At 36.4% G+C, this 19,773-nt stretch overlaps 1 protein-coding gene across 1 annotated transcript in view; it reads right to left on the bottom strand.

Moving 5' to 3' along the window:
* The window catches only part of LOC149087377 (uncharacterized), a 62,591-nt gene extending 55,162 nt beyond the window's left edge, over positions 1 to 7,429 (bottom strand). The window contains exon 1 of the mRNA XM_089231453.1: positions 7,314 to 7,429. The gene's annotated coding sequence lies outside the window, so the exon portion shown is untranslated. The remainder of the gene's footprint in view (positions 1 to 7,313) is intronic.
* Positions 7,430 to 19,773: the final 12,344 nt, after the last annotated feature.

Below are 19,773 nucleotides of genomic sequence, written 5' to 3'. Positions count from 1 at the left end.
CAGCTAGTCAAAAAATGTCAACAACTGCTGCTCTAATGTGTCCCTCAAAAAATTTCTTTTCATTTATGGACTCGCAACATGTTCTCTATGTTTCACCTTCTGTCGCCATCACTTGAAGTTTCTGCTTGTCTTGCATAACAAAATGAACCAAGTTACTCATAATCCTAGGTTTTACTGTGCCATGTAAATCAGGGGGTGTCTAACCCGTGGCTCAGAATAAATACTGATGCAGCCCAACAAGTAAGTATTACATATTGTTCTAATAAATCAATACTGTTTTCAGTGGAAAAGGAAAAAATTTGCAGTTTCCCCCACTTACAATGGTAAATTTGGCTCCAAAATCATTGCCGTCACCTATTATTTGTATTTTGAGTGTAGCCCAAAACAGTTTTTTTCTTTCCAATGAGGCATAATAACTAATCATATCAAGATATGATAAAGCGGTACTATTCAAAACATGTGAATAAAGAATTTTTTTAAAGCATAAAACACTTTCATGTCAAATCAAGTTCATTTTGTTTCAGCGTAAAAACTAAGCTATACAAACTTCGAAAAAGACTTCAACCCTAGGTGAGGTTCAGTCAGTTTGCATTAATTTAGCTCACAGAATCATTACATATTTTTTCTTTCGTTAAGCAAAATGATTGTTAAATGTGTAGCTGCTCAAGATAAAATTACAAATTTGCATTTATTACTCTTTTTCTTAAATTAACTTCCATCTGCACAATAGCATAATCTGAGGGCCATAGTAATGCATGTTCTGTCTATAAGTCAAGGTTGGGTTTTTGCCGATAAAAACCTAGTAAATACAATTAACCTTTATATTTTAATGATAATATGTAGAGTAACTGTCTTTAATTTAATTATAAAGATTAATATTTATGAAATCAGAGATATATTAAGTTGTAATTATTAGTGTATTTTATAATGTATGCATACAGTTGGATCTCTATATCTATAGTTGGCTACCACAGAAGAGGATAAACTGTGCACAAATTATATACGTAATACTGATAACTTTTTTGTTTTTTAAAATACTTCTGCTCTATTTCTATACATCAGCAGAAGAAAATTGGATAAAACCAGAAGAATTATCAGTGTTAGTCAGAAAATTTTAATAAAAAGTAAATAATGCTTCTGAAGTCTGTTTTTTTTTGGCTAACCTGTTTGTATGAAATCATGTAAAAAGCTTCATATTTCATGACAACTTTATTATTGGTTTATCACAGGAAAGTTTTTTGACTGATATAAAAACCTGGTAAATACGACCAAACTGTTAGCTTACCAATAAGGCAGGGCTTGACAAAAATCAAGACAAATCTAAGTGCCAACAAAATACTTTAGGAAGCAAGTGCAATTTTTTTGCCCGAGCTAGTAATCACACAGAAAATTTCAGGCACCAATATAAATGTTTTAGTTGCAATGGAGACCTGCCGCCTGGGATTTGTCAAGCCCTGCAATAAGGTATTAGTGTATTGCATATATATATGACCCATATAAGCCGATAAACAATGGGAAAAGTTCAGAAAATGTATATCTTAACTGAAAAAGAATTAAAACATAAAAATTATTACCTAAAATTATGTGTTTTCTTCAAAAAAAACAAATGAGTGGATAAATTTTTTTAATAATGGCAAAAAATTCTTTTCTTTCCCTCTGACGGTGGTAAAAACTGTGGGGGGGGAACATGTTTTTACCATGATGGTAAAACCATGATAAATAACGGTAAATACTGCGCCAACCCTAAGATTTGTGATGTCTCTTAAGGATGCCCGATTGTGGTTAAAAATCAGACTTTTTCTGTATTAGATGAGAGCATTTTTACCGCACATGCACCTTGTAATAACTGTGGAATTTTTCTGACGATGCCCAACATACAGGAACATCGTCAGGCTCTTTGTCTAGACACGGATTTAAGGTTTGGCCAGCCACCTGTTGGCTCCACTAATTTGGTTGCCCTTAACCCGTTGTAAATTTTCTTGACCACTCATTCAAATTTTCTGCCCTTGGCTTACCCCGCTTTATAACCCCCCCCCCCCCCGCCATATATATATTCCTGTCTCTAAGTCACTCTTTTGATCACTCACATGCTTCCATATCCTCTAGCCCCAAAGCAGAATGTTTAGCACTGTTCTGCGACGAACCCTCTTCCGACTGGAAATGTTCTGTGGTAAAAATCCCCATACATGTAATAGTGTTTTTAGCACTTTTTCTTAAAATTCTTCCGGATTGTTCTGCAGTAGCGCTAATTGTTCTGCAACGTACGTAGCAGATTTTGGCACATTCTGCTTTGGGGCCCTCTAGGTCACTCTTTTAGTTGCTCACTGACATAATCACTTGCTCTTCAGGTCCCTCCTATGCTCACACACGTGGTTGGTCTCTCTTTTAATCACCAACTGACTTAACGCCCTGCTCTCTAGGTTATGCTTTCTATCACTTGCTGACATAGCACTTCACTCTCTAGGTCACTTACATGCTTGCACGCATTCTCTGGGTCACTTTTTTGGGGACCTTAAGAATTTTTTTATGGTGACTATTTTTTTTTTGGACTCGCCTGTCTACAGGCAGAGGCAGATTTATGATTCTGCCACTCTTTTCCCTTCCTACTCCAATTTCCCGGACCATATTTGCCATCCTGGTCTATAGCCTGTGCTTAGTCACCCCCCCCCCCCCCATAATTATGCCTATAAATAAATATATACAAGTCTACATTTCTACACTAAAAGTTATATTTTATTTTATTTTTTTAATAACATTTGTTTACATGACTACTACTAAAACACACATGTACCTCCTCCATATTCCACTGTGGAATTTCCAACCAATTGGTAAATGTTAGATTGTGCGTGCATGTGTTGCCCATTTTAATATGAAGTTTATGTTTCTTTGTAATGCTTGTTTGTAGGGCTGGGCTTTAGTTTGGCTTACTGTCTTGGAACGAATTACTGACATACGCTGGGGCCCTCAAAGCAGAATATGCCGAAATCTGCAACGTAAGTTGCAGAACATTCAGTGCTACTGCGGAATAATCTGGAAGAATTTAAAGGAAAATGAAGAAAGAACTGTTAAGGGAATTTTTACTGCAGAAAATTTCCAGTTGACCGAAGATTTGTTGCAGAGCAATGCAAAACATTCTGCTTTGGGGTATCACTGTATGTCACTCTTCTCTTTTATGTATATACATGAAAGAGAAGAGTATTACAATGGAACTTGATAACGGATACTATGAAACCAAAATTTTGTCTGCTAATAGGGAGTGTCTGTTAATGGTACAGCAAAATACACAGAGACCCTGTACCTAAGTTTTCAAGGGCATGTTATTGGGAGATGTTCGCTAACAGAGGGTTTCTATTATGGAGGTTCCACTACTACTACTTAACCTTGTACATGCACCTTGTATACATTCCTCAGCGTACTTTCTATGGAGTAGGTTAATAAAACAACAAAACATGAACAGAATAATTTTTCCCTATAGGCCTATACACAGGGTGAACGTGACATGTGATGCCAAACAAAAGGGGGACGATAGACAAGCCCAAGTGGAACATGAAACACCCTGTACCAACCCTGTCCTATCTCGAGCCATTTCCAAGTTATAGTGAATAATCGATTATGCGGAAAAAATGTGTTAACAACCAGTTTCTGAGAGACCTACACTCAAACTAAACATATATTAGGTAAGAGCAAAAAAAAATCCTATAACGTGACACTAATTTCATTGAAATATCTGTATTTAATGGTGAGCTACAAGCTCTGAACGATTGCCAAAGTTCAAAATCATATTGTCCCCAAAATTTTTAATCTTCAATTCCGCAAACACCCTTGTAGCTACAATCAGTAAAATTACCAAAAACTTGTTCATTGTACCAGCTGTAAAAAGAGCCTACAATAAACCATATTGGTGATCTAATTCAGAAGAAATTTAGCCTTTCTTGCAATACATCACTGAAATTGACATTTGCCAAAGTAGATATCAGACGAAAATTCAGAATTGGTAGATAGATTTTAGTGATAGTTTGATTTTGTAGAAAAAATCCTATACGGCGACATTACCTTTATCTACAGGATATACGTATTTAATTGCGCGCTTCAAATGCTGAGAGATGGGTGAAGTGAAAAATGGAATTGTTGGCAAAACCTACTAAATTACTTCGACAGACACAGATTTTAGTGGCGTATGGCAAACAAAGACTAAATTTCTCCTGAACTAGATGTGGTTTATTGTAGGCTCTTTTGAAAGCTGGTGCAATGGACAAGTTTTTGGTAAATTTGATCGACTCTAGCTAGAGGGTGTTTGCGGAATTTGCGATTAAAAATTTTGGTAACAATGCAGTTTTGAACATTGCTAATTTTTAGTGCTTGTGCTCGCCAATAAATTCAGATATGTCAATGAGTCTTATAGGATTTTTTCTGTTTTTTCCAAATATGTGCTTAGTTTGCGTGCAGGTCTCTTAGAATTTCACAAATGCAGGTTTTTTTAGACTTCACACATATTTTTTTCCACAATCGATTACCCACCCTAAATAAAAAAAAAACAGGACAGGACAGGGTTGGTAGGGTGTTTCATGTTCCACTTGAGCTTGTCTATCATCCCCTTTTGTTTGGCAGAACATTTTACGTTCACCTTGTATATACAGTGGAAACCCCCTTTTTTTACGGACACCTGCAAGACAAAAAAATTGTCTTTAAATAGGGTGGCCATTAAAATTGATATTTTCATCCAGAACACGATTCAAAAAATCTTTTCTTTTAGAAATACAGTGATACCTTCGCGAATGAAGATAATTCGTTCCAGAACCATATTCATTAGCTCTGAAATCTTCCTTAGCAAAAAAACACAGTACCGCCCAAAATTTAAAGATAAGTATTTTTTTTAAAATCAAGAAGCATTACAAAAAACACAAGAATGACTGAAGGCTAAAATGAACAACTTCAAAATTGGATAAATGAGAATTTTACAGAAAGATAAAATGCAGAAGATCTTTTGATTTTGCGCTAGCAACAGCTTTTGTATAATCCATTTTTTGGTGATGTCCTTTCTAGCCTTTTGGTGCTTTCCTTCCTGGTCAGCCACTTTTTCCGTGTGTGAATTTTTTTTCTGTCTGCTATCATTATTTCCTTGGGCTTATAGGCTGTCATTCTTTTTTTTATTGTTGGTTATCATCGGGAGGTGATGCAACCCCCCCCCCCCTCCCTCATAGAGGTTGCTGGTAATGATAGGTTTTTGCATAGACCCAGCGTTTGAATTAATCAAGTTCGTAAGCATTTTGAAGGTCTTTTTTTTGCCTGTTATACATACCATTTCCTAAGTATAATACATTGTTTGATTTTGGAATTTTCTCTCGAGATTGCATTTGTATTCTCTCAGGTTGTATATTTCATACTTCCATTTTAGTCAATTTTTTGAATACTAGTAAAAACTTTGATCTTGCAATCATGTTTTTATTGAATCCACACATTTTTTTGACTGAACCCAGAGAGGCTTTTTACTCTGGGCATTGTATTATTTAAAAGATAAGAGTCCTGGTTTACTTTCAATTACTTTCTATTACTTTCAATCCCGTATCTGGTCTAGGGTGTTATATTTTCAATCTCAATCCCTTATTTAGTGTCTAAGAATGTTGTTTTGCTATTATTTTTAGTTTTTATCATCATTTTTTTCATTTTAAGAGCACAGTACTATTCCTTTTTAGCGATATATTGGCGATTTTTTTCTTCAGCAAGAAAAACCTCAGAACAGCCATAATATAATCCCATATTTGTTTCACGACTTTTTCAGTGATTTCTTTCTAGCCTGTTGCTGCTTTTCTTCCTGGTCAATGGTGGATGCCATTGTCTTCTGTTAACGTTTTTTTCCCTCCTCTGCTATTTTATTTCCTTCGGCTTCTTGGTTGGTGTTTCTTTTTTTCTCTATTTGTTATTATCTGAAGGTGACTCCACCTTTAAAAGTTCGCTAATAATCAAAGTAGGGTTTACCGCAGTATTGGAATTTGCCAAGTCCGTTAGCGCACACACACACACACACTTTCAGAGCTTTTTTTTTGTTTGCTATACATCGTAAGGCAAAAAAATCTTTTACCCAATCTATCATTTGGACTTTGTTCTCAGGATTACATATGGGTTCCTTCAGGTTATACATATATATTTCACATGTTTCTATTTTAATTAATTATTTGCATACTTGCCGTTATAATTCTATTCTGGCAATCACGTTTTTATTGAACCGAGAGATTGTTTTTGATCAAAACTCTGTTTTTGTTTTTTGTTTTTTTTTTTGACATGATCATTGTATTATTTAAAGGAGAAACTTTTATTATTTGAAATAGCGAGTCCTGGTACTTATTATTTTCAGTTCCGTTTCTGGAATCTAGGATGTTATGCTTTTAATCTTGATCCATCATTTACTCATTACAAGAATGTTGTTTTTTATTGTTTTTGTTCTTTACTGCAATTCTAGGGTTTATAACAGCCATAGTGTTATACATATATATTTTGGCAATGTGTGTGTTTGAGACCTTTTTCTTGGCAAGAAAGACATCTGAAAGCATGACATTGTTACACTCTCGACAACTTCTCGTCATGCTTTCCAACGTTTTTCCTGATAGAGAAAAAACCGACAAAAAAAAAAGTTCTTACAGCTTTTCTGAATTCTACAGGAAGATAATATACTGAAGATCTTTTTAATTACACTATGCACACAATGATGCTATTTACTCTATTAAAACTGGTGCATAAAAATTTAAAAACTAATTTTCTTGACCACTCATCAAATTCAAATTTTCCTCTTCTCCAACTTGCTGCCCCCTCCCAGAATACACCTTAATTCTCCCTCCCCCCCCCCATTAAATACATTCAAAATTCCTACTTTCTTTCTAGGTTTTGAACTTTTCCAACATCTATTCTCAAAATTTCCCAACCCACCTTACTCAAGATTGCCACCCAGGGCAGTTGCCCTTTTGCCTCTTCCCCCCCCCCCCACCCCTACCACAGTTCCGGCCCTTCTGTACATAAGTATTGCATGGTTCTCTTTCGTTAAGGGTGGGAATCCAGTGAATTCGCATGAATATTAATAATAAAACACAAAGTATACAATTAGCATTGGGAATATTTCTTTTAGAAACAAACGCTAAAAACAATTTGAAAGCTTAACTTTTTTTTGTATACATACAAACACGTAAATGCAAATTTTGAAACATAAGGAGTGCCCTTTACAACATCATGAATAATAAATAAATGTTTACAATTATTTCTTTTCGAGCATTTATTAATTTATTTAGATCGAGAGGAATTTATATTTCATTAAATTTACTTACATGTGAAAACCTCTTTCCACTGGATCACATTTTAAACCGAACAACTTGACGCGATTATATTGCCTATGACACAGAAATAATTATTACTATTATTATTATTTTTTGTTACATAGATTTTTCAGCACAAGTTATTCGATCGAGGAGCCCCAGCAGATATAGGGACGCATCGGATTACGCAGAGCCAGGTGTCCTCTACTATGCGCCAATGAAAATAATTGTAACAAAAAGATTGCAGTTATTTAGAAACAAGACGGATCTTTTGATTCGTGTTTGAGTGAATTTTCCATACTTCAGTTCCCACTATTCGGTAATTTTCAGAGATTTCTGTCGTAATAAGAGGTTCTGTTCACCTCTGAAATCGATCTCAAATTCTGCCATGTTTCACCGAAAAATATCAGTTCAGTGCTGACGTGATTCAGAGTTGCCAAATTCTTAAAAAATTTCCAGATATTTTGGGCTACTTTTGACTCAAAAGTAGCCCAAAATATCTGAGCTTATGCTGCCATCTAGGAAAGAACTGAACCTTTAATGATTTGCACAATCGTGCCTATCAGTACACCAGTGAATGACAAGTACAAATATTACTGATTAAATTATTGGAGATACACAAGACAGAAACAAATGCATAAGGTTTGAACACAAAAAATATACATGCATAATATAGTTTCGAATCCAGATAGATTGAAAAAATAAATAAATAAAATGTTACCTGGGCGCATGGGCAGAGATGGAGAGCAAACAACAACAGAAAGGGCGTCGAAACTACTACCCCAAGAAATATACAATTTTTGATATATCCTCGATAAATCGAAAAAAATGTAGACACATAGAAGAAGGGTTTGCTAAAAATTAGATAAAAGTTTGATCGGGAGTAGGTATGGCGAAGGTATTTAGAGATATGTGTATGTCTTTGAAGGGCAAAGAATGTGCATTCCTTAAGCAGGTGAAAAAGATCATTGTAGCTATTTAGTTGATTGCAATACTGACAAGGTTCATCAGGGTTAAATTTGTGCAATATACCTTTGTTAGTATGAAGTATACAAGGATAAAGGCGAAAACTGGCCATATTCTTACGGACCGCCAAGGGGAGATTGAAGAGAAGGTAAGAGTGTAGGGACAGCGAAAATTCAAAATTATCGGCAAAATGAAATAATGTTGAAGCAGACAATCGAGATCTGTCTTCTTGGAGAGAGATATCAGTAAAATTATAAGTAAGGGATATTAGAACTACTGGAGTGAGGTAAGGAGTGGGTGTACACCAGATATCAGGTCGACCGCAGTTATTCAGAAGGGTCTTGACTGAATTTGCCCAGTTTTCCGAATCTGTGTGCCGGCAGAGTTCAAGAAAGCGAAATTTTGGTAGACGATTTTCGTCCATTTTTTGAAGCCTAAACCAATACGTGATAAGTTGGTTAAACATTTGAGTGGCAATGTGGTGGCGACCAAGCTCAAGTCTGACAAGATAACCAGGACAATATTTGCTTAGATTTAGTAACTTTTCAGAAAACTCGTATGGACCCTTTGTAGCATATCAGCATAGAAGAAACCCCAAACTGGTGAAGCATAACATAGAGTAGACCTAATGTGACCATACGTCCCGTATTTCCCGGGACAGTCCCGGTATTTTCTCTTTTTTTGGCCGTCCCGACTTTTTGGCAAAAGTGTCCCGGTTTTTCCCGTATTTCACACGAAGCCTACTTGAATTTTTATTCTTTATTAAAGTCGAAGATTGAAATTATTTTTCAACTCAAATTATTTTATGATAGTTACAACTATATATGGGATATTAATCTCCCACATTTGCCTTGGTAAACGTTTTTTTTCCGTGGAATACATTTTAATCCACTGCAATTTGCAGTAATGCATCATTTCCCGCCATTGTGATTTTTCCGTAATTTCAACAATATTTGGCAACTTTGTTTGGTTTTGGCGATAATTGGCAAAGTCCCGTATTTTCCCGTATTTGGAATACCGATGTCCCGTATTTCTCTCGAGGAAATATGGTCAGCCTAAGTAGACCGTACAAGGCTATCGAATAATTTGAATGCCACACACAGCGAGAGCTTTCTGGAGCTACGCAGTAAGTCAAGTAGTTGGTTCATGGCCGCGAAAGCCTTTTTAATCATGAAAATAGCTGCTAATGAAAATTTTCCTGAAGATGAAAAAGGGAGGCCAAGGTAAACATAGCTACTGGTTATTTCGAGTTTAACGTTATCCCAAAAAAAGTTAGTATTTTTTGCGAGACGGCCAGACTTTCTAAATACAATGATTTTTGTTTTGTTTAAATTAACAGTAAGGTGGTTAGATTTAAAGTATGAGTCAAGAAGATTGACTTTTTTTTGCAACTGTATTTTTGAATCGCTCAGTACTACAATATCATCTGCGTACAGGAGGATGTTGAGTTCAGTGGAGTTATTAATTGAAGTGCCATCGACATGAGACTGACAAAGATTTTTCAATGTCAGCTAAAAAAAGGGGAAAAAAGAAGGGGGGGGGGAGACAGGTTCACCCTGCAAAATTCCCCTGGCTACAGGGTAAGAATTTATTAACCCATTAGTGCTTCTTACTCTTGCACGGGCATCACTGAAAAGCAAATCGTCAAGGGCGTTGCCAGGGGGGGGGGACTTGGGGGTCTGGTCCCCCCCGAAATGTGAGAAAATGACCGAAAAAAAGGGAAAAAGATGGCCAAATCTATTGTTCTGTCACTTTGGTCCCCCCCCCCCCGAAATGAAAGTGGTCCCCCCCCGAACGAAATTTCTGGCTACGCCCCTGCAAATCGTAAATTAATAATTTTATGGCTTACTCCTAGGCATGGCCCCCCACAAGGGGTGGGCTGACAAGGCTCCAGCCCTGGGGCCCGGGAGGATTTTAATCATTTTTTTGTTTTTTCACGCTATAAATTCATCATAAAGGGGGCCTCATAAAAGTCTGGTCGGGGGGCCCGTAAATGATCCCAGCCTAGGGGCCCTGCTTCAGGATGTGGGGGCCATGCTCCTAGGTCAGACAGCTTCCACCACAAAATGCTTCGATTAACAGAATCGAAGGCTTGACTTAGGTCAACAAAACACGCAAAAACTTTGCGAGCGGGTTTTCAAAGATGGATTTGAACAATAGAGCTAAGTGTGATCAGTGCAACCCCTGTTCTTACGGAATGTGCCTTGAGATTCAGGGAGAATCCCGTTCTGTTCCGACCAATGATATAGCCTTTTCGTTAGTATAAGGGAGAAAAATTTTGAGGTGCAGTTCAAGAGAGATATAACTCTGTAATTGCTCGGGTCCAACGGAGAGCCTTTTTTCATAATTGGTGAGATTATTATTTCGGACCAAGATCGAGGAATATCACCGCTTTACAGAATGAAATTAAAAAAATTAATGAGGAATGAGGAATGTATGTCCGTCAGGAGGCAAATTCGTCAAGAATTCATTGGAGATGCTATCGCTCCCTGGGGCTTTATTACGTTTCAGTAACGAGAGCACTGAAAAATATTCGGTAACTGAGATGGACGCTGCTAAAAAAACTGCAAGAGTTATTAAAGTAAGGGTGGGCAAAGGAGTGGGTTAGGTTAGCTGTTGAGGGGGCCGTAAAGAGATTAGAGAAATAATCGAACCAACATTGTTTAGAAATTAGTGAGGGGTTAAAATATGTATTTCGTATAAAAATGTTCAAAGCTTTCGAAAATTCAGAGGAACTAGTTGAATTTTGTATTTTATGGTGGATTTCCTGGAAATGTGTGTTTTTCGCGGGTACATGTGAATCACGGAAAGATTTTTTCCAGTTGAATCAACTGCAAAAATCATTAATATTTCCAAGATAGTTATTGATTTATGTATAGCAAGAATATTTTGTGAAAAGTTCGGGGCAATTTCTCTGTCGGGCTTTTCTTAGAGTATATCTCACATCTCACTTTAAAATGCGGCATTCCAAGTCAAACCAGGGAGATTTAAGATATTTACGTTGTTTCATTTTAACCCGTTGATGCATATTTGCAAGAGTTGTTGCATGAAAAACACTATTTTTGAAAAATTTAAAATTAGCATTTGAGTCGGTGATTTAGTGAGTGGATGTGTCAGCTATGTAATCTGAAAAGGTATTTTGTAAAATTTCGGTAAATTTGGGCTACTACTGAACCAAACACCAACTCTGGCCATATCGGGTAAATTGGGGCTGCCACCGTAGCTTAGATTCAATGTTGTTGTTAGGGAAAACATGTGCAGATGACGACGAGAGGAAGTAGGCAACAATTGGAAAGTGGTCAGAGTAAAAAAATTGCTCGACCTCAAAGTTTATTATGTTATTTATTGCGAACTGTAGTGGGCAAAAAATATAACCAACAATTGATTTCCCAAATGATGAAACATAAGTATAATTTCCATCTTTATCCCCGGGGTATGAACAGTTTAAGACAGCTATTGCATTAGTTTCCCAGAAATCAATTAGGGCATTTCCCCTTCTGTCGCGTTTACGGTCAAGAGAACCCCTACTGCTGAAATTTCCAGATGCAAGATCCGGAGGTGCCCGACCGGAGGGATCCCCGCAGTGGCCGTTCAGGTCCCCACCAACCAAAAACCATTGACCTCTGCTGACCAGAGTGTAACAAAAATCTAAAATTTCAATAAAATTCTTTGTTTTGGAGCTCTCTGGGGTATATAAACAGTTCCAATAATTATATTTTGAAATAATAAAGTATCAGATGGGGAGATCTTAGCAAATATTGCGAATTCAGACATCATTAATATTTCCAAGATAGTTATTGATTTATGTATAGCAAGAATAATACCGCCAGTAGGACTGCCGAATATGGGTTTTTTTTGCCGGTGAAATAAATAAATTGAAATCACTCCATGCCCGCACCTCCAGGTCTTGGTCTGTATAAAACGATTCTGTTAAACAGAAAAATAAAAATTCAGAAAGATCAGAGATAAGTTTTGATGAAAGTTTCGCCCGTAAGCCACAGATATTATAAAAACAACATTTTAAAGCATTATCGTTATTCGGACAATCAACTAGGGGGTTAACATGATTCAAACAATTGTTTTCCGGAGTTTGATTATCTTGAGGAGAGTTATTTTCGGATTGTGGCACGATTGACCGGGATCAGACATCGGTATTACTTGGGCTATTTGATGGGACCTCGATGATCGCATTATCATTTAAATCAACTGAAAAACATTTACCGTCCACAAATAGACAGTCCCGTATCAGTCTCATCCTCTTTTTTTGCCTTCAAGCTGCTATCCATGCGTGGATGAAGGTGGAATCCAATTCTCCTTGTTGTGGCACAAAAATCTTCTCTCACACGTAAACCATCGAGTAAGGTGAAGTTGGAACGGCGTGCACTCAAAGCGGCGTGTTGAGGCCCAAAAACCATTGTTGCCCGACAGTTTTTTGCCCATTTGGGGCACTTGCCCTGCTCTGACGAAATTTTAAAATAGCCTATCGTTTAAGTCGGGTCCCATTTGGTATAAATTCAAAATTTGGCGACGATCGATCTAAAATTGTAGAATTGTATAGAGAACATACACAGACACACAAACAGGACATCAATTTTATATATATAGATTGCAGCTTCTAGTAATTTTCTATTTTTCATTAGTTAACAACTTCTTTATGCCTATCTTTAGTGACTTTTTTGAAAGTTGTTTAGGGCCTGAATTTCCGGGTTCCAATGTGTGTGGTGTGACAAGTAATATATGCAGGGTTCACAACCATATTAGACTAAGTCCATTTATCTTTATTATGGATACTAACACCTTTAAGTCTTTGATAGACAATTAATTCAGTTCAAGTGATGTAAAGAAATTAAACACGTCAAGTTCAGTTGAAAATATCATTTTTTAGTGCCCTGCTTTTACAAAATTTGTAGAATCAGGGCTTTTACGAAAACTTTAAGGTGTTGGCATCTATAATAAAGATGAATGGACTTGGTCTACTATGGTTGTCAACAGGGCCGTAACTTTAGCAGGTGCAACAGATGCACCCACACAGGGCCCACTTGGAAAAGGGACCCATGAATGGGTCTAAATGGGCCCAAAAATGGGCCAGAAGAGGCCTAAATTCAAATTCTTGCACGGGGCACAGGAATGGCTAGCTACGCCCTGGTTGTGAACCCCTCGTATGTGAATATGAGGGGGTAAATGAGTCAATATTTTTTGAACAACTTTTGTAGTAGCATTATTTCCAAATCAGATGATTTTGTCTTAATTACCCTGTATACGAAAATCAAGGACTATCTCGCCGCACTTCCATCTTGCATAAGAAACAACAAGTACATCAAAAAACAAAATAAATATTTATATAATATTGGAAAAATTGAATATCGTTAAAAGTCAATTTTGTTTAGTTAAAACCGAAACAAGCGTTCAGAAAAATGCTTTCGCATCAATTCAGGAATGAAAAGGGAATTCCTATGCTATGGAGGGACAAAGCAAAATATAATATACTTTTAAGGAAGAATATTTGCAATACATTTCGTAGAAACGGACGAAAAAAAAAAATTGGCAAACACTTCTTCTCTGTAGAGTATTTTCACCTTTGGAATATTTCTGTGTTTTTCGTCTGGATTTTTAGACCAAATAAATCTGGCAATCTTTCCATCCTGTTGAGACAAGAGCATCCTTGTTCGTATGAAGAATTGTATAAAATACCTCTATGCATACTTTCACAGACGTAAACTACACGAAAAGCTGTATTTGTTTTCCTTTTCACGAGTATTTAAGATATCCTATTCAAACGAATGCTTTTAAAACGATAGTGGTCTTGGAAAACTAAAACAAAAATATCCACATGGAATAGAAGTGCCTTATTATTGCAAAATATAGTGTTATACTGTATATTCCAGAACTTTCTTGAACAAAAGGATTGAACCTGTAAGGAAACTGAAGGATTAAAAAAAGAAACAACGAATATTAGCCATAAAAATAGTCTTAGAAATCTCATGCCTTTCTTTCAAGGGGAATCAGGTTTCAACAAAAATCTAAGGAATATATCCCGTATTAGTTACCCCAAATCCCCGCATTTTTCTCGATCAAGTTGGTCGTCCTGATTTCAAAGAAATAAGAACTTCATGCAAAAAGAATTTGACTGCATCTAACTATACTTTTCTTCAAAAAACTCTTGATAATGCCAACCTCGGTTGTAACGGCGAAATTTTGTTGAAAATTCGATGTTGTGTTATAATCGAGTTTGACTGTACTTGTAAGGAAGAATATTTGCAATGCATTTTGTCAAAACGAACGAAAAAAAGAAATAGGGAACCCTTCTCTGTAAACGATGTTTTAGTTTTAGGACGTTTCTGTGTTTTTGTTTGGAGTTTTTGTCCAAATAAATCTGGCAATCTTTCCATCCCGTTGAAACAGAAGTCAGACCCACAATTTATAGGCTTGTTTTTTATACTCGTCGAGAGGTTAGTGCGCTAACCCAACGCCATCTATAGCTAGATGTGCTTTAGAAGGTGTCGGCTAACCTCTCTAACAGGAAAGTTTTCTGACAAGGACGAACAGAGTATCAAACGCGGACACCTCTAAACATCCTTTGGTACTTTAGGCAAGTATCTTATCGACCTGGGCTGTCGCACCCCTTAAGCAATGTACTCCCAATCCCTCAGGAAACTGAAGTTGGAAAAAAAACCGAATAATAGTCATAAAAATTGTCTTAGAATCACCATGTCTCTTTTTCAAAGGATCATATTTCAACAAAAATCCAATTAATATATACAGGGTGTCTTGGAAGTGTAAATCGGCACGACCGCACCCTCCGGGGCAATGAGCTAAAATCGCGTAAGCGACAGAGCGCGTGGTCGTGCTCGGTCTGTTCTGTTCTGTAAGGGACATTCAAGTATTACGTAAGCAGATTTTCAGCCATTTTTGACCCCTTCCCCACCCCCCTTGTCAGCAAAAGTCAGCAAAACACTGACCCTCCCCTCCACCCCCGTCAGGAAAATTTCGTCAGCAGCTTAGAAGATTTCATATCTTCAAAAAGGGGCTGGTTGATGACGTAAACAACCTTCAAACTCCCCCCCCCGACATCAAAAGTCAGCAAATCCGAAACCCCCTCCCCCCCCCCTTCGATGCTGACGTAATACTTGAATAACCCCTAAGTGCAAATGCGGTCTTTATCTCATCAATCGTCCGTCGTAGATGTATAGTTTCACTTTGGAAAATGCTCAAAAATCGTTCAACAATCACCCTGCACCAGTTTTGTGGGTGAAAATACAGTGTATTAAAAAAATCTAAACTTTTATACGTTCTCCCTGTCTTCTAATTTTCAATCAGAAAGTTATTGTCCGGTTTCTTCTGTGAGACCAAGAAGAAAAAATCCAAGTTTCTAAGTGCAATAATCACTCAAATTTCGAATACAAGAACAGAGAAAAGTTAAAAAAGACAACATAAATGGGTAGAAGGAGCGTTGTCCTTTAGTTTTGGCTGTTTTTTCATAAGTTTTCTCTAATTTTTTAAATCAAATGTCCTAACGAATATTGTTTTAAAAACTTTTGGTGTGTGTGAGGAAGTGCAAAATAAATTGAAAGGGTTCCGAAAGCCCTCCACATAGTACCAGTAAGGCCAACCATATATACAGGGCTGTCATTTCAACTTTTTCCGGGGGGGGGGGGGGCAAAGCACATGTACTCAATGTATGTATATTTTTGTATACATCACAAACGTGGTTGCGATACTATGCTCTATCGCAGATTTGTTCCTCTTGATTCCGAATATCACCCCTCTCTTGGGGTGGTATTCACCGACATGGTTTAAACTATAGTCACACAATTTTTTGATGAGAGATCGACACGGATTGGTTAAATTCAGGTTTATGTTGATTAAACCAATCTATGTTGATGTCTTATCCAAAAATTGTGACTACAGTTTAAACCATGTCGGTGAATACGGCCATTAGTCTGTCGCCACTTCGAGACAACACCCTGTATAATTTTTGTACCAAGTTCGAGCATGTGCACCGTGAGCAGCTGATTTGAAACGCTTTTCACAGCATTCACTCGTGCTGACTACTACTACTCAGCTGTACATGCACCTTGTAAACGTTCCTCTGGGTAATTCGCGCTGACTGCTAGCCAATAAAATCGAAAAAATGTTGAGTGCATTGGTGCTTTATGAATCATTTCTTACAGATATCAATTTATGTCTTCTATCTAGTATTTGTAAAAATTCTTATTGGTGTGGTTTTGACGATTGTTGAACGATTACACTTTAGTCATCCTTAAAGTATTTCGCTAGTTGTGTGGTCTTTGTCCACCTTACAGTAATTGAAACAAAACATTATTGAAATTTTATTCAAAATAACATTAATGAATGCATTTCATTCTGAGTAATATCTATCGATGTTGTAAACAAAGTCGAGTAATTACACTCATGTCCATAAATTAAGGATAATTCAGAATCACACGGAAATCGAAATCTAAAGTAAAAATGTCACCTGTAGAATTATCACACACATCTGCAAGAATGATATGCAAATTTCAGGAAGCCACCAGATGATGCCGATAGTACGTCACAATAACGAGAGTGTAAGAGGGGGGTATATAAGGAATGGTGGCAAAGAAGTACACGTATCGGAACTTCGGAGAGCATTGCTTGCTGAGTGGAGTGATCTTCCCGAAGATCAGATCGATAATTTGATACTCAGCATGCCAAGGCGTTGTACGGACTGTATTTCATCGCATGGGAGACATACAATGCATTAACCATCATACCAACCATGTAATAGTAAGTTTTTGTGAAGGAGATATTTTTTACAATTGCTCCAGGGAGCAAAAATCGTAGTTTTTATGAATGGTATCATACATACACCATCGTTTTTGTTCTTTATCTTTTGTTTAATAAATGGGCTTTATGAATAAGTAACGTTTGCTTTGTTTCTGAACCTTTTTTGCCGGAGCTGGCATTATCCTCAATTTATGGACATGAGTGTATAATGAAACCAATAAAAAGAGATAACCAGAAATATTGAATTACATACAAAGTTTTTTTTTTTATTCATTTCATAGGAAGTTTTGTTTTGATTATTTGAGATACACAAATGCAATTTTAATGAACTCAATAACGGGAAATAAAAAAGTACAATAATACAGAATTTTTAATTATTTTTATGATCACTAATATCGCAACTTTGACGTGAGGAAACTTTACCCAAACAAAATTTTAAATAATGAATAGTGATATTCATTGTTTCATCAACATTAATAATTACGGTGAAAAATTATTTACTATAAATTTGGGTACGTAAGAAGAAATTCTTGTCTTTGTTGAAAATAATTAAAAATGTTGTGTTTACACTTTACTTTTGTTTACTCTTCATAGAAAATAAAAAAAATGAATATGAATTTTTACAAAAAACTGATCCGGATTTTGTGCACAACGAGAATATCACACTATCTTTTAAAAACTAATTTGTTAAATTTAATTTGATGGAAAAAATGTTTTGATGCAATTAATAACTTAATTTTTTTTTATACATCAATGTTTTATATTGTACGAGTATAACGGAATATCACCCACCCTAGATTGGAAAAAAATATTAATACTAATTTTTCTTAATTGAAAATAAATAATTTTAAATTTTAATTACTCATTTTCATTAGTTTCCCAATAAATAGGTTTTAATTGTCTCATTTTGACTAGGTAGTAATAAATAGTTATAATAAGTACCAGTAATCACATGATTAAATGTGTGTAGAATTCTTTTTATTGAGTCCTTTAAAGCAACGTTTCTGAAACAATTTGGCAGACCACCAATTCACAGTGTTTTGATAAAATGTATTATTTGACCCTACGTGAATATCATTGATATCAGTTGCATATCAAAGAATAATTTTCGTTTTACTAGAATCTCAAGTTTTCAAGTGTATCTGCGGACCACGTGTATTATGCTCACTAGCCACTTATCAGTGGTCCGCGTACCATTCATAGGTTGAGAAACGCTGCTATAGAGTAGATAATAGGTGTCTTCGACCTTTTTCCAGTCGCGAGCACTGCCTGTACCCATCATCAAAAGAATAGTACCTTTACAACAAGTTCGACATACGAATGCATGAAATCATGATGACTTCAGCGTTTCTCGATCACTGAGTACAATATGTACAAGGTTTATAATTGTAATTGTTTATCAAGTGCTCATGAGCATGAAATCGGACACGACCATCGAACACTCTGGGTTGTTCAGGGAGCACCGAGTTGAAGATGACTATAGTAGATCTGTTAGATTATTCCAAATAATACAACAAATAAACGAGAATTAATCGCAACTCGAGGGAACCCCACAGACAAGGCCGGACTTAGGCAGGTGCGAAGGGTGCAGTTGCATCGGGCCGCTAAATTTTAGGAGCAACAAAACGAATTAAAAATACTTTGTTTGTAATGAGAAAAATACGTTGATTGCATTGAGTTATACATTTTGACTTCTTATCAAAGCAATATCTTAAGATTCTGTCCAAGAAAAGGAACCCTCGAGATCTAGGATTTTGACAACCTCCCCCCACCCCGAACTGCATCTCATAAGTTCACGCCCTAGGCAAGTACTATTTTTGGGCGGCTCTTGCAGTTTTCTTTGAGTCAGAGGCGTGGGGAGGGAAAAAATGGAAGAGGGAGAGAGTTTTTATATGTGTATATTCCTGAAATCTTTATTTTTCTCACGGTAGTTTTAGATCATGATCTGGTCGATAAACTTCCAGAAGTTTAAAGAATGGAGATTTAGTTCCTGTGAAAATTTCATTCTGAGATGATGATCCATTCAGCAGTTTTGTATTGTTCTAAAAATGTTGTTCTGATGAGATATTTTGTGTGATACAATCCAAAAAATATTGACAGTTTTAAAAAAATGAATCTCTCTCATTAAATGTCCAAAATGTCGCATCGAACACCAAAGTTAATAATAACGTTAATCCAATTATTCAACCATTCTTAAAAGCGGTATGTATAAATTCAGAAACAATTTGTGCGTAAGTTTGGGTTTGTAGATAGAGAAACGGTATGGGGGGGTGTATAGATTTAGAAACAGTAATAGTGCGGATTCATGAAAAATGTAATCGTGCAGATTCATGAAAAAAAGTAATCTTGCGGATTCAGAACCCGTAAGTATGGTTTCAAAATTGGAAAATAAGAATTCTAAATTTGTATGCGGTGCCTCGTCCCCTAACTTCCAAATAGAATATTGTTGCCACGTCTCTCCTGAGGCCAACAAAAGAAATTCCATGTTTTTCCATGTACAATATTCACTGAGATATTTAAATTCAAGCTCAGAGAAAAAGGTGAGGGGGAAGAACATCATAAACCAAAAGGTTCTCAAACTTCTCTCACCCGCGACTCCCTTGCCTAGTTGGTTCATTTGGGGCTCCCCATAATAGTTTAGTGGACATTTTCACTTATAAAAAAACGCTTCTGAGCATAAATAGACCGGGATGCTCAATCTTTAACCAGGAGACCGAAGGCCACTTTAGTGTCAGTATTC

This window comes from Pholcus phalangioides, unplaced genomic scaffold (assembly GCF_987345545.1).
Source record: "Pholcus phalangioides strain wild (caught in Gottingen) unplaced genomic scaffold, Ppha-v1.0 ptg000004l_1, whole genome shotgun sequence".
NCBI lineage: Eukaryota > Metazoa > Arthropoda > Arachnida > Araneae > Pholcidae > Pholcus > Pholcus phalangioides.
This window is presented reverse-complemented; position numbering and strand designations above follow the sequence as displayed.